The 16,989-nt window shown below is 38.5% G+C and overlaps 1 protein-coding gene across 1 annotated transcript in view; it reads right to left on the reverse strand.

The window, feature by feature from the left end:
• Positions 1–2,296: 2,296 nt before the first annotated feature.
• The window catches only part of LOC122792486 (baculoviral IAP repeat-containing protein 5.1-like), a 166,168-nt gene continuing 151,475 nt past the window's right edge, over positions 2,297–16,989 (reverse strand). Inside the window, exon 5 of the mRNA XM_044060259.1 lies at positions 2,297–3,791. The gene's annotated coding sequence lies outside the window, so the exon portion shown is untranslated. The remainder of the gene's footprint in view (positions 3,792–16,989) is intronic.

Raw genomic sequence — 16,989 nt, forward strand, 5'->3', positions numbered from 1 at the left:
TCCATTGTTATACTTTGAGTGTGTCAGTCAAAGCCTTCAGGTTTCCTGTCACATCCCAATCACATGTTGATAGGTGAACTGATAATGCTGCACCACCCTCCCCCCAGGTCTGTGTCCATAAGCTGCCTACATATCCAGTTCAGGACGGATTTCCTACTGGCCTTCTTTGCCCGGACAGGCTTCAGCCCTTCATGGCCTAAATCTGGAGAGAATGGGTATTGGAATTTAATGAATGGCACAGTTTCTGGAATCCAGTGTTGATGCAACCTCAAACTACCCCAAGAAATAAATTTGCTAGGTTCCAAAGTGAGGACCTTTAGTTTCACAACAGATGGTAGCTGCACTGAAATTCTGGTGACTTTATGAGCTTTACCTGCACTTACATGAAGCAGACCTAATGTAAGTTCCAAATGCTAGCAAAGTGGAGAATTGACAAATTCTATTAGTTAGAGGTATGTACGCAGTAGTGAACAGATTCCATTCCTCCCAACACTTCACGACAAACAATACCAATAAAGACTTCCGCAGTATATCACATGCAATCGCATTATAAAAAGAATTTGGCAAACGTTCTTAATGTGCTACATGCTGGCATATGATGAAAGGAATGAAAGTATCCATGATTGTACACCAAAATTAAAGGAAAGAAGCTCACAATTAAAACACTCAAATAGAAATAACACCACAGTATATATCAAACTGCAAAGATGTTGCTACTGGAAAAATATACATTTAAAAATGAACAGCAAGGGCAAACAACAATGCAGATTTATGCAGTGTGGATATTTGCAGACAAGGACCATCTAAACTTCCATGCAGTAGGATTGTTACTGTGCAAAATCCTGCACCATCTCAAAGACAAGAGTCTCATCAGATTAACTGCTTTGTTTAAAATAAGCTTTATAGGTTGAAAATTACCTGCGATTCTCCTTTTTTCTGGATACATGTGCAATCTTGCTGCAAAGTGATCCACCCTACTCTTACCAGATGATTACCTAATTTAAATAGATCACTGCCCGTCTTGGAATACTATTCTAGGAGTTTGCCATGACTTTCATGCAAAGGTGGGGAAATGCATTAGCAAACACTTGAGAGAGTGACTACTGGTACAACGTTATGGCAAGGAAGGAGGGCTGGAAAAAAACTTAATGTGGGGTATAGAATGCCAGCAGGAAAGATATTGAGGTGAAAAATATGTTTGAAAGAAGGTGAAGTTCTGAAAGGTAGAAAATAGAGTGTTTATTTAGGATCATAGGAAGTTGCAAGGCCATTGGCCCTTACAAACATGGGCAAAATTCTTGGCTAGGCTTGTACGTGCCTCAGGGTCATTAGCCTAGTAACTTCCTATGATAAAAAAAAAAAAAAAAAAAAACTATTTTCTACCTTCCAGAACTTCACCTTCTTCCAAACATTTTTTTCAGCTCAATATCTTTCCTGCTGGCATTCTATACCCTACATTAAATTTTTTCCAACCCTCCTTTCTTTGTTCCAGTAGGCACTCTGTAAAGTGTTTGCTAATGCACTTCCCACCCTCCAAAATGAAAATCGAACTATTACCTGTATTCCCAAAACAGCTGCAGTCCCAGTTATCCCACCAGAATAATACTTGTAATACCAGGTAAATCTGGTTACCCCCTACTGCAATCTATTACCTCAACAAAACAAAGTAATTCATGAAGGACAGCTGATCTCCCCCATTCTATCACAGTAGTGACACCTAGCCATCTCCCCCAAAACCAAGGGGCAAACAAAGCCAACAGCTAGCACTATACTGTTTTTATACCTCCACTAGCAAGCATCAGTAAAGTCTAAATGGGAATGCACTTCAGCAATGAGGTGTGTGCATAGTGCACAAATGAACAAGTATCATAGGTAATGCAGTAGTGATCATCACAGATGGGCTTACTTTGAAAATGATTTTAGATAGTTATACTATTATTCCTCAAACATTTGGTTTGCACAAAGATTATGCTTCTACAGTTACAAATGACTTGTGGAGCAGTTACTTATCTCCACAATTTCATTTAAATATCAATTCTTATGAGCTGTTCTTTCTGAAGTAGTTTAGTTTGAAAGTTAGTCACATAGCTGAACATCAAGGTCACCTCTGTTATATAGCAAGTCAGTTTTTCTACAACAATGAACAGAACTATAGGTAAGCTGTAGGAATCAGCCTGGCCATCTCAAAATTATTGTGAAAGGGGAATCACAGAAGGCAGGATGTCAACAGTTACATGTCTGCATTGTAAGATGTGTTAATCCGATAAACAGATCTGCTTTAAAAAAATGAAATGGAGACATGCACAAAAAGCTTTATTATTGCACAGTCAAAATATACACAGTTTACATACAATAAAATAAAAGAGCATTGATAATATATTGTTGCATATAGTATGGTAAGATTTCCAAAACAGTAGGCCAGAGAAGAAAAGAACATAGGCCCATTTGTAATAAAGCAGGTGGTGTTTCTTGGTTCTGCACAACCAAAATTCCTTGTATATTATAATGGTCATGGACTGGCATTATCTTTTTCAATTACACAGCTGTCATGGCTTTACTGTGGCAAAAGTAATGGGATAAAGTTCTTTTTTAACACATCCTGCAGATACTGTAGCGAGAGTCTGACATCCACAGCAGTCAGTATCATAAACACTACAGCTGGTCTAGTCTACACATCACTGGATTATCAACCTATTTCTCATAAATCAGCTAGCACCTAAGATTTGTTCTCAGTTGTGGAGAGGATACCCTATCCCAGTACTGCAGAGATCCATATTAATGATCCTGTGGCATTGCCCAAAATTCTTTCCCATGTCAGAATATTTATGGTTTAATTCTTATTACCACTGACAAAAGATGAAAGTTATTTTTGCTTTCACTGTTCATGTTTCCTGCTTTTCCTTCCCTTTCATACACAGTATGTCTCACCCTATTCTACTCCTTGACTGTTAAACAGCTGGAGAGGTTGCATTCAATTACCATCCCACCGCTGCCAAAATGTCCTTAAATAATTTTCTATCAGAACAGGGCATTCATCCTCATCATAGCATTTACACAGCTGCCCTATATATCATCTTTATACAATCTCAAGACTGAATCCCAAACCAAGTCTCACCCTATAGCAACCATTTCATGTTCATATTTTTAAAATAAAATTCATCCAGGTAAACATTCATCATACAAGAATGAAAAGCTTCAAATACATTAGTACTCAACTATGACCCAATAAACAAATGTTTAAAAAAACACAACACAGTAGCTTAAATGCAGCCTTGTTTAGTCAAAGAATGTTGCAGTCTTCCAGGATAAAAAACGAACATTAATTTCCTTTGGAGATTGAAGTCCACTGCTCTTCATTAGGCTGAATCATGGTGGGGGTGTACTGCATTTTCATATCTAGGACATGAATATTTTACGTCCCTTTAATCAAGTACTTAAATTAATACATGGTATGCAAATTTGAAATTGATAAATGGCTAACTACATATTTAAAATATGCATGTATAGTCTGAATGCTGCTATAAAAAACTGTGTGCATCAAAACTAAATAATTGATCAGCGTTCATCCTGTTAACATACAAATAATTAAAATTCAGAAGGTGTAACTAACAATGTGATGGAAAATGTGATGTTTTTATTCAACAAAATTGGTTTCATAAATGTAAATTAATTCATACAGCCTCGGAAACAATAAAAAAAAAAAGGATTTTAGGAATTGGGATAATGCATACAGGGAAACAGAAACCAGTTCCATCCATATACCTGTGTGAAGGTGAAGTGAGAAAATGTACCTGTCAAAAAGAAACAAAAGGATATACATTAACAAGGCAACATACAAGACAGTATTATAATGAACTTTAATTTTAATATGCAGTACTACAGATAATAATGCATTCAAGAAAGCTTTTAATTCATGAAATGCCATAGATGGCCTCCAGTGTTAGAAAATTGTCACTTTGTATAGTAGAGCTCTCAGAGCTATCCATTTTCAACTACAAGCTTACTCAAACAGTGTCCATATTTAATGCGCACATGTGATCAGCAATAGATAGTTATGTAATGATGTTTAATTTGAAAGCTGCATCATACATTTGCAAAAGAGTTGAACTGGCGAATTTCCTATTTGGGTAGAGGGGTTATACAATGTGTATGTTAGTACATGTACATTTTTAACAGTGTTAAATGAAAAGAAAATTTTACAGAATGATTAACCATAACTAACAGTTTTTCGGGGGAATCTCAGACAAAGTTTAGCATAATAACTATCCATTTCACCTTCTTGTGATGAAACTGCTGACTTCAAACAATTCTCTCTGGAGAAAGTACACTTTTGTGTGCTGGCAATAATGAGACCTAGGCACTTACAGAATTATCTTCATTCTGTCCATCTTGTATATCAGCATGACTAACCATGCTACAAAAATCTAAACCCTTACAGATGGCCTGCAACGGCATTTATCCTCCCCCTCAAATAATATCAAGTATCATCCCCAAAATGGAGTATGCAGAGTAAGTGGGCATTTAATGATCTTGTGTCCTGGTATTAAATTTGCCTGTCTTATAAACACTCAGGCATAATTTCAATCTGATTTTAAGTTTTGAATAGCATGACGGCAGCTGAAAATTTTCCTTTGACTATTCCATCCACCCAGTTAAATAAAAACTAGTTTCCAGTGAAGTGAAAAAGTAGGAAATAAAAGCAAAAAAATTAAAAAAATTAAAAAAAAAAAAAAAAAATGATAAGGCTAATCAAGTACAAGACTGGCCTGGCAGTCTAAAAGCAATGCATCCATTTACTAAGCCACTAAGGTGGAGTTCAGGAAGAGTCTCAAGGAAATGCTGGGTGGAGTAGTATGATGCGTCTGCTATCCTATCCTATGGAGACATTTTAAACTTCAGTCCAATTGTGAAACCTCTGGTATAGACTGGAATCCATGCATCAAGTTTTAGGGAAGATGGGAGTGGAAAGCATTGATCCAGTACATGGAGTGAAGTCCACACATACATATCTGATATCACTGCACTTAAGTCAAAAGATAAGGACTGACACCAGTCACTAGGAATGATTTTTCCACTCCTCCCCAGTGAGTACTAATCCCTCGCTCCTAATGCAAGAGTAGCAGATTGGCCTCTACTTCTCAGAAGGCCTACCAGTAAACTACTATGTCGAGGTTCCTGAAAGAAGCATTGGAGTGATCAGGTAATAAAGCCTCGACTTCAGTGGCTAGGTGGGAATGATGGGTAGAAAGAGGCTACATCAACTATACATGACTTAGAAGTTGAAAGGTTTACTTTATCAAGTACACATGACTTAGAAGTTGAAAGGTTCACTTAGTTGATATACTGAACAGATTCATATTGTCAGGGGGATAAGTTTGGCATAAGGGGTAAGGTCTTCAATTCAGACACAAGGTTTGAATGCAATGTCAAGATATTGGCAAGGCTTAAAATACCCCATTCAAGGCAGTTAACCTAATATTCGACTATGAACTATAAACCTTAAACACCCATTTACTTGGACCAAACAACATGCATTTTTCATTACATGTTGGTATGATGCCTGTGGCAATACAAGGTAGCCTAGGTTATATTAAAAAAATTTGAGATACGTTCACCCAGCAGTCAGAGTGACACTTGAGTTAGATGTGCTTATCCTTTAGACTTTGCATTACTTTTCCTTACAGCTTACACCCCTCAACAGAACATTTCCATAGTAGTCATTCTCAATATATGCACGTTTGCATGCTGACCCCCTGAACAGGGCATTACTGTATTCCCTTGAAAAGATAAAGCATTGAAATTGAAAGAACATCTGCATAAATAACTGTTCTTGGATTACTGCCTTTCACCTGTTCTAGAAAACTGTATACAAACAGAACAAAAATGGCATCCTTTCTGAGAGGATGTGTTTTAATGGTGTCTCTGGTCAGGGGTCCTAGTTTTTCTAGAGAGCTGTAGCCTTTTCAGTCATGCTTGCAATATGGTGCTCTACCTAGTCATGCAAAAAAATATTGTGTGGTTTGTTAACAAGAGTAAACTGGTCTACAGAATGTTTACTGCCAAATCCTGGGCGAGTAAACACAATATGGTTTAGAGCAACCAACCTACCATGTTTTGGGAAGTGTAATTTTTATTATTTATTTATTTATATATTTTTTATAGGGAGAGAGAGAGAGAGAGAGAGAGAGAGAGAACATGCAGACTCCACAGAGACTGATGACTTGGTGTCAGGACTGGTCCTTGTACCCCAGGAACCATTAGGCAGAGACCTTACCACTGAGAGACAGAGACCATGCTATTCAAAATTTTTAGGTCTATACTAATATGATTTGTAGTTAACTAGTGCCTCCCAGCTTGTAAAGGTTCATATGCATTACGTTTCATGAGCTGCCTCGGTTTTAAGCTCTGGAGTTTTATAACCACAATGCAATCATTTAACTTGTTTGACAGCCTTGGTGATTGTTACTTGCTACCCTTCCAAGTCATTCTTTAGTATTGCATCTCATTTTCTGGGCATACCTCAAGGGTAAAGGCTCTACTGGGATGGACACTGCATCCTAATATGTGTAAACTACTAAGCTATACCCATTGATTTGGCTACTTGCTGCTGCTTTGTATTGAAAGTTTGGACTACTTAATGCTTTTGAAGCCTTAAAGGTATTTGTACATTTCCATTCAGAGGTAAATTTGTTGCCAATGAGAAATGTGGGAATTTGTTTGTGTATGCATTTCTGCAGTGTCGTGGATATAGCTTGTGGTCCTTGTGGTTTGTTGTTTGAGAGATAGAGGGAGGCTCCTTCCCTTAAGTTGTTGAATCTTTCAGCTTTTCCAGGTTAGGGGTCGCCACAGTGGAACTCCGGTCCACTAATGATTGGCAGTAGAGTTGCCAGCCCTGACGCACACCCTTCAATGAAGGTACACCCATTCACGTATGTCTCAACACAGAAGACGCTTTAGCTGAGAATCAAACAAGACAACATCTTAATATGAGGCGACAACGCTACCGCACCACCACAGATAGGTACCTTCCCTTAAGAGGGGAGAATAATATAGGGGGAGGGTTGACATTATGGTTAAGGTCTTAACCTCACAGATGCAGGGTTTTATTCTGATCTCCGATTATTGGCTAGGCTTGTAATAGATACTAAGCTATCAGTCTGTAAACTATGAACCTGTCATTCATTTTGATATTGATGGCTGCTGTGACTTCTGCAGCTTTATCTACTCCACTTTTTCAGTCTCATGTTGCAATTTATTATACCAGTTTTGCACACAGGTCAGTATACTGTAATGAGAGCATGTTCGCCATTTCATATTACTGCATAGAGTCATACATCTCAACCTCTCAGTGATCTGGACAAAAACTAATGGGGGGAGAAAGGTCCAAAAATATTGCCCCTATACAATTATAAAGTTACTAGAATGATAGATTTTACATTATTTTCTGAAGTACATGAAGCCTGAAATTCAAACATGCCATTATTTAATAGTATTTAGTGACGTCAATGCTCAGCGATTTACTAGAATACCTCAAATTTTATGAGGAACAGACCAAAAATAAAGAGGCAAAAAAATCTGGACAGTTGAGTGGTATGTAGAGAGCATGTTTGCTCTTTCACATTACTGCATAGCGCACTAATCAATTTTTCTTCATTGACTGTTTACATATCAAGCAACTGTTGTAGTGTTATAAAACAGTAATTTTTATTTTTTTTTTACACTCACTTTGGTTTATACTTTATTTTCTTCCCAAGTGTTCATATTACAAATTAAAATTGGGTTACTCCTAACTGGATTTTCCCAGTCAAATGAACATAAATATTCAAGGATTGAATATAAAGAATTTAAATAGTTCAATAATTGTATCAACCTGAAGTAGAGGAAATAAGATGCTGGGTAAAATTAAATTGCTGTGAGAGTGCTTAATTTGAAATTTACTGAAAAGAAAAGAAAAATGTTTCCAGTACTTTGACTTAAATGCAACAGAGACTGAAATGTAGATACAATGAAAGTAAAGATTCACACAATGTGAGCTATCCATTTAAGTGTTATTGCACCTGAAACCTACTTTTTATTGAGAAGCCATCTGCGTTCTGGAGAATGTAGTGCAAAAACTTATGTACAACCATAATTATTTTGATTGAAATCTGGTGTAGTAGTCAGAGGTATGGTTCTGAGCCTCATACAAAAACAAACTACTATTTTTTTTAAACTTGTCACTACTTTAAAGACAAATTAGAAAGACTCCAACAAAGATTCAAAAACAGGACTGTATATGAATAAAGGTATACAAAATAAAATTTTTAGAAAATAATCTGACATTTAAATACATCATAAACAAATAAAAAATGTGTTTGAATTGCATGTCAAAAAGCATTATAGTAATTCAAGTGATCTATTCCAGAAAGGCCTGTAGACTTAAATATACCTGATAAAGTACTCATGTTAGGTGCCATGTATGATAAATCAGCGCTTATTGGGGTGAATTCAACAATGATCCGTCAAAGATATAATTCTACCTCCACTCTACCTAAAAAAAAAATTTAAATTAAAGCAATAATAATCAAAACATGCCTCCTCCCAGCTGACAGTGGCTAATGCATTCTTTAATTCCTCCTTCTAAAACAGGAAACTATCCTTCACAGGAGTCAATCATGCTCCTTACCATTATTTCTACCTACATCAAACATCCTAAATTCAAAAACACCCACTCCTCACCATCAGGGGCAGTGCTACAGTGGGCAGATGGAGCACATGACTCCTCTGTGAAAGCGAGGACCCCTCTCTGACTGTCCCAGTCCCTGGAATATTAAAGAAAGTTTTTCTTTGACAGCTGAGCATGCTTGGCTCTTTTACCAGCATGCAGGCTCCCAGATGTCTTTTTAAGCAGTTATGATCATCACTGCACTACTGCATTAAGCAGTTGGGATGTCTGACTTTTGCTGCACTTTTTATTATTATTATTACATACACAAGGATCCATTAAGCAGCAGCCGAGAAGTGACTGAGGCATCTTTTATGCAGCATTTGTTAGGATGTGTATAAATTTCCACAGTCAGAGGTTTGTGACTTGCTCAGAATCCCACAGTTAGAGGTAAAAAAAATTAAACTCTGTACCCTTGAGGCACCTCATTAGGAGCCTGGAAACTTAATCCTCCAAATCAATTACCAGCTCTCCATTAATCTTCTTTTTTTTTTTTAGTAAATCTGGAGTAGGGTTACCACCTTTCCAAATGCCCAAAGTGGGACATTTATGGTACAGACGTCAGACTTTGCGGGGCAAAGACAGAACTTCACTTTTTTGCCTAAATAAAAGCATATTATTGTAGCATTTTAGTTGCTTATTCTGTTTCTTATAACATTTAGGTCTTTCAGATACAGAATAACCATTTTATGCAAGTATTACACAAAATATATGAAATATGTTTATCCTAAAATCTCAGGACATTTGCAATCTTTCTTTTCAGGACACAACTGCCCAAAGAGGGACTGTCCCTCGCAAAGTGGGAGAGGTGGTAACCCTAATCTGGAGTGCTCATTGTTCAAAAGATTCATATCTTCCAACTGCTGAAATTCTGTTAACCTTTTAAGGGAATTAAGTTATCTAAGGCTCTGAGCAGTTTGTGAAATCACTTCCAAAGTCAGTAGTGCATGGTTTGAATCCTCTTACCTCCATAGGTTAATACAGTAAACTCTCAGTTAACCGCCACTCATGGGGATTAGTAGATGCCAGATAAGTGTAGTTTCTCATTGCTAGACAGTTACTATTAAAAATAGACCTGACAAATACTGTTCCCTATACTATGCCATAAACATTATTGATTTGTTTTTAATAGTATTGAGATACAGTAATTAAAAGCCTGGCTGGAATAATAATATTTTAAACTTGCATTTCCTCTAGAAAGTGTGGCATGCAGAACTGTTTTTAGTGGCATGCTGAATGGACTGGGATTGAATGAACTGAATAGAGAGAGTGAGAGAGTGAATGCATGTATGAAAGCAGAAAACTGTGTGCGAGTGATTGGAGACACGTGTGAAAGGTGAAGTGTGTGTGAGAGATCAGAGAGAGAGTGTTATTGAATGCATGTATAAAAGCTAGAGACCATGTGAGAGATCGGGGAGAGAATGTGCAATCTGATGCAAATTGACTGAGTATGTGTTAACATTTTAGTGATTTGATGTGTTTGGTCAGACTTTTTTTCAGGTTGGGGAGAGAGGGAATTTATTTGTATCTTCCTTTTTAAAGCTCAAACTCTAAAAACACAAAGCATGTTTCTGCAGGGGGGGGGGGGTGGAAAGTGCAACATATGAAAAATTGAACGGTCATACTGTACTGCATTTCTTTGATTTTTTTCTGGTTGCTTGAGTTCCAGTTAACTGAGAGTTTATGGTAGGCACTTACTAGCTATTAATCCATGAGGATTTTTAGAAGTATAGCAGTACATTCTCATGAAGTTGTTCGCCCTTATATTTTAAGTTTGAACATCTTAGACAAGCTGAACATTTACATGTTGACACTATTCATGAGGCACAAGGGTGTTAAAACCAGGGGTCCATATTACATTTAGGGAAACTATTTCAAAGTTACAGTATTCCCTGTGATACACATCTATCCCTCCATCACATTTTAATTATGTTAAAAAAAAAAAAAAAAAAAATTGCCTATGGTGGGACTTGGAGCAAGTCACTCAGACAGTACTCCAGAGTCAGCCCTGAAAAGGGTCACTTTCCCAGCAGGTCTACTTGATTAACAAAGAAATAAAAAAATAGGATTTAAAATCTATCCCTTTTGCACCCCCCCCCAAATTTATGGCTTTGTCCAGAATTCCTAAGCAAGGGAGTACTATTTTGGTCTGTTCCTTGTAAACTGTGTATTTCGATTACAGACACTAAATGCCAGGCATGCAAGTTCCAGGCTGTCCTTCAGAAAATGCTTGTTAGTGCAACTTTCTTAGCATATTATGGAAAGATTTAAAATCTGTTCCTGATTACTGGGGCTTTGTCTCTAGTTCTTGAGCTAAGAATTTGGGAGGGCATTGAGGAAGGGGGTACAATGGGATGCACTGTATTGATATCACACTTGAGTAGAAATACAATTTTCAGTCCTGTATTTGTTCATTCATTTTATATAAGCAAATGTCTTGATATACAAAGTTGTACAAGGGGCTGACAGCAATAGTCACATCTGGGAATGTGTTTGTATGTGCATCATGCATCCCAGAGAGTAGTTATGGTATAAAAGGAAAGAAATGACAGTAGTAAACAGGGGCTTCTTCATATTAGTCATGTTCTCTGGGAGCAGTCCTTATTTTTCTTGTTTTAACTGACAGTGTGCTTGTCTGTGAATAAACTGCACAGCATTAAGTGTACAAGTTTAATTTTAAAATATTAACTAGGAATGAATTTTTAATTTAACTTTTTTGCAGGCACAAGGGAGTGAAATGCACTGTATTGGGCTACAATCTGGCACTTAGTGCAGATGAGTTAAGACTATGAACCGCTTCCTGTAATACATCTTTTGATTCCCTCAGCCTTCATTAGTGAGAGTCTGACCAAGTTATTTACGGCTAGCCGTTTTATCATAGTAGTCCTGTGCTGCCCCTGAAAATAGATACTTGTGTCCAGTAGGCTAGCCCAAGCAGTTAAATTCATTACACATTTGCTTCAAAAGATACATTACTGAAATACTCGGGAATGCTAACACATATCGCCATTTAGGACTTGGATCAACATGGTTTTGTAAAGGGTAGAAATATGCTGACAAGTTTAATTATTTAATAAGGCATCGGATCTAGAACTCTCATGTGGAGTACTTTTCTTAGATTTAGCCAAGGCCTTGGCCTCCCTCCCTTCCTCACCATGTAATCTGCCAAAGCTTTATCAAGGCTGTCAATACACTTCTGGTAAAGTGGATTACTTCATTGTTAACTGAGATCCCAATGTATAACCATACAAGACATAAGCTCCCACTACCTTCCTATCCATCTTAGAGATCCTCAAGGCTTGGTTCTTGGACAGACAATTTAATAATGTATTTTTTCTTCATTTCTAGATCTAATACATGTTGGATAAATAAGTATGCAGACAATTATAAGACAGGGTTCATTGCACAAAAAATCTGGTACTGAACATTTGATGACTAAGTGCACAAGATAGGTATACATTTTCCTTATGACAAATGTAACACTGTCTTTTGGAAAGGCTGCAGTTCCTTCACCTGTGTACCTACTAGAACATCCACTAAAGATAAAATCCATTTTAAAGATGTGGGAATAACAATGAAAGCTAATCTCTCCTTTGACATACATACTTATACTTAACTAAGTAATAAAGCTATGCATCAAGTGTTTTACATGTCTAAAAACTTTAGCACAAGAAATGAGATGCATTCTACATTACTATATAAATACAAACGTTATGTACTCACCATAATGATAGATGCATATGGTCTGTTTTCATTCAACACACGAGTCTCTGATCCAACCTTTGATCTAGCTTCAGTCACTTCTAAGCTTTTGATCTTGTGCTAAGGCTCCTCCCCACCCATAATCCATTGAATAAGGAACAAGCTACTTCAGATTAAGTTTGCCTGGTACTAAAAGATAACTTACAATTTTAAGGGTGTTAAACAACTTAGCCAACCTAAATATTGCCAAGCTGAGAAAACAGAGTGAGGCAGACAGAAAGGCATGATCTTTAGGAGACAAGGTGAAGATTAGTTAGAACCATCTCAGAATGGAAATATAACAAAAACTGTATATACAAGGAGAGGAATGGGACAGGGTAGTTGAGGAAGGATGGAAATAGACAACTTGGATCTATCATTATAGTGAGTACATAAATTTTGTTGCTGATGTGGTCTTTTCTGTCCATTCCTCAACGTATGGGTTAGAGTCACCAGTTACTTTATTACTTAGGACGCCTTATGGAAGGACTCCAGAGCACAGCTGAACCAAAGAAGGATCTAGACCTGGATTACAAATCTAATTAATACAGAGATGCACGTCATCAACTGGAACACTACAGAAGGCTGCAGATGAAAACACATATCTGATGGAATGAGCCTTTAGAGTTGAATTGGCAGTCCTCATTCTTTATAAACAAAGGAAAAGCACTGTGACAACCAGTGGGAAAGAAGGGCTTTGGACACTGATTTTTCCAGTTTACATGAGGATAAGGACAACTGATCAGATTTCCTGAAATGTTTCATCTAATGTAAATAAAAATGCAACTGACAATGGAAATTAACAAATGCAAATTATATTCACCCTTGATTGAAAAATTGGGAATGACGCTGGAAGATTTATGGACCAATTTATGGATGATTCAGAAGCCACCATAGAAGGAGAGAGGAGTTAGTTCTTGGTGATGCTCTGTCCTTGTATATATAAAAAAAAAGATAGGGAGGTTTTGAAGATGGGGCTTGTAGTTCAGAAATTCTCTTGGCAGAACTGATAGCCACCAAAAATAGGTCTTCCATGAGAACAAATTTAGATCAGCCCTAGCAGCAGGCTCAAATGAGGGCCCAGTCAAAGCCTGTAGAACAATAGTAATATCCCATGGGGGCCTAGTCACAGCCTGTAGTACAATAGTAATATCCCATGGGGGCCTAGTCACAGCCTGTAGTACAATAGTAATATCCCATGGGGGCCCAGTCAAAGCCTGTAGTACAATAGTAATATCCCATGGGGGCCCAGTCAAAGCCTGTAGTACAATAGTAATATCCCATGGGGGCCCAGTCAAAGCCTGTAGTACAATAGTAATATCCCAAGGGAGCCCAGTCAAAGCCTGTAGTACAATAGTAATATCCCAAGGAGGGCCAGTCAAAGCCTGTAGTACAATAGTAATATCCCATGGGGGCCCAGAGAAAGCCTGTAGTACAATAGTAATATCCCATGGGGGCCCAGAGAAAGCCTGTAGTACAATAGTAATATCCCATGGGGGCCCAGAGAAAGCCTGTAGTACAATAGTATCATATGGAGGGACTGGGTCTGCAAGTGGAGGATGGAGAAGAAAGGTACCTCAGAAGAAAGCCCTGGATAATCTGAGAGATGCAATGGGCATATGGTTTTCACCCATATGGAAAGGAGGATATAGCAGCTAACTGTACCTTGATTGCAGAATAGCTGGCTCCACACTGGAAAAGATGTGCAAGAAGTCCAAAATTGCTGGAAGAGGAGCTGAGAAAGGATCAATATTTTTCAGTCTCCCAAACATTAAAACGTTTCCATTTGCCCTTATAAATTTTCTTAGATATGTTTTTAAGACAAAATGGACAACTGGAAATGAAAACCTGGGCTGCAGAACCATCACTGGAATTGGAGAAAATGTTCGGGTGAGGCAATCGGGTGACATAGAAGACCTGGGGTTTGAGCCCAGGACCCAGGGAGGGAGGACTAGACATGGCCAGGAGGAGGAAAACACTTGTAGAGGCAAATAAGGAACTAGGAGGATGACGACTACCTTCACTGCAGATCTTTTCTGTAGAAACTACAATCAGTGGTGTCAGAGGAAAGGCATTAAAAACAAAAGTTCCAGGACTAAGGATGCATTACAGCATCTCTGGGTGACCCTCCATTTTATGGTATTAGAACAAAGAGCGTTACATTTGATGTTGTGGGGAGAGGTAAAGAAGTTGCAACAGGGTTGGCCCCAGTGGTTCAAAATCCGTTCAGTTGCTAATGGATTGAGGAACCACTCGTGAGGGTGCATGAAAGATCTGCTCAGTTTGCCTGCAAGTATATTGGATTTCCCCAGGATATACATTTCTAATAGAAAGTAACAAGAGGATATCACCCATTGCCACACTCTCATGGCCTCTCGACAAAGGATGAGATTTGGTTCCTCCCGGTTTGTTGATGTACCAAACAACTGCCATGTTGTCTGCCTGTATAGATATCACACCCAACAGGAGAGGGTCGTGAAAAGCCTGCAAGGCTAAAGGGACTGTTTTCATCTCTAATATATTGATGTAAAGACTGGCCTGTGTATGTGACCCAGTGTCTTGAACGGTCTCTCTCATAAAATGTCCCCCCACCTGGGTTGGAAAGCATCCATTGACACTGACTTTGAGGGAAGTTAAGAATGAAAGATGCCCCTGTAAAACATGCAGAGATTCTAGGCCACCACTGTATGTTAGCTCTGCAAACATTCATTAGAATCACTAGAAAATATATGGGTTGTTTCCCAATTTACTATTGGACCACCAGCTTCCATTGAAGGACCCATATGTAGAACCTGACACTAGGGGCACTAATGTGATGGAGGCTGCCAGAGCCTAGAAGGCAGAATTAACATCACTGATGGCTTCTTGTGAGATAAGACTTCTTGTGCTTGTTGATGAAGGGATGCAATTCTTGTTTGAGGGAGTTCTGCTATCTGAAGTCTTCTGTCCAAAAAATACTCAAATGAATTCTAGAGACTAAACTGCTTGCAACTTGGACTCTTATAAATTCACTGTAATCCCAAAGATTACACACAGGTGGAACAAGGTATTGGGAGTCAGTCATCTAGATACAGGAATACCCAGAAACCTTGCAGTCGCTGATGAGCTGCCACTAGTGCCATACTGAAAACACCAGAGGGACTGTAGTGGGACTTAAGGACAGAGCTCTAAATTGGTAAGGACTGGCTCCCAGCCAAAAGTGTAGGTATTTCCTGAGTCTCTGTCCATCTTTATGTGGTAGTACTCATCCTGTAGATTATCAAGCACATGCAGTATTTCTTCAGTAATGGAAGAATGAACTGAACCATGACTATCTGGAATTTTGTTCACTTCATAAACTTGTTCAAGTAACTCTGGTCCAAAACTGGCCTTGGGTCCCAGTTTTTCTTTGGCGCTAAAGAATCTTGAGTAAATTCTGGATCCCATTTTGTCTGATCTGAAGGACCTCTTGAATGACATGACTGTTTAGAAGCTTCCTCATTTCTGAAGTAGCTTCATGCATTTATGAGGCTGGAACATCGGGAACTCTTTTTGGGGCACAAAGGAATGGTGTTGAAGGGAATGAAACCGTTATTAACAGTACTCTGCACCCATTTGTCTTGTGTGATAGATGTCCAGGTTGCTAGATGCAGGGATAAGCAAGCCAGATATACAAACTCCAGAGCGGGGCAACCATTCAGAAGCACTGGAAGGACTTCCCTGAGAAAGGACTACTGAAGCTTTGGTTTTATGGGCCATCTCTGCCCCTTGGGCAATGTCCACTATAGGATATTCTCCCTCTACTTCAGGAAGCTCTTTCTCCAGATGCAAAATCCTGGGATTTACGAAGCCACATTCTTTTTCCTCTCTTCTGGTTTCTGGAGAAGGTCCTTTAAGGGGTAGGGATTTATCATCCTTCTCACCTTTTGAGATGATCTTTCACTTTGGGACAAAGTAAAGTTGATCCACATATGGGGTGTTGACAAAGGATGTCTTGAAATGATCTGAAAAATCGCATAGCCACATCCAAGTGTGCCTTCTTATGGAAGTGCCTCTGCCAGCTCTAGACACACCTTCTGTGGCATTAGAGATGGAGATAAGGCACAGAGGGATTAGGTTGCATCTGTAGGGTAGCCAGTGATGAATCAATGGATTTTCTTTGATCCACAGTCAAGTATCTGGGAGAAAATTGGTGATTTCATTTGTCATATCTGACTGAAAAAGAGTGATGTGTACCAAATCATAATGAGGTCTCAAATAAAAGTAGAGGAGGTGTAGACATGCTTCCCAAATCTGTTCAATGCATGTGACTGTTTGTTGGCTGGACAGAAGAACTTTCTTCCACAAGCTCTTTCATAGGGGGCAGTCACCACTACCATAGAATCTACTGCAAGACCTTTTTTCCAAGCAGGAACAGTCTTTGGGAGCAAGCAGAAAGACATCTGGCTTTTTAGATATAGGTTCATCTGTGTTCACTTCCTTCCATGCCTGGGAGGAGATCAGATCCATCACCTCATTAGCCAGCTGGGACCAGCCAAGTAGTAGATTGGCCAGAACCAAAAGCC

The sequence above is a fragment of the Protopterus annectens genome, chromosome 1.part2, assembly GCF_019279795.1.
Source record: "Protopterus annectens isolate FY-2018-M chromosome 1.part2, PAN1.0, whole genome shotgun sequence".
Classification (NCBI taxonomy): Eukaryota; Metazoa; Chordata; order Ceratodontiformes; family Protopteridae; genus Protopterus; species Protopterus annectens.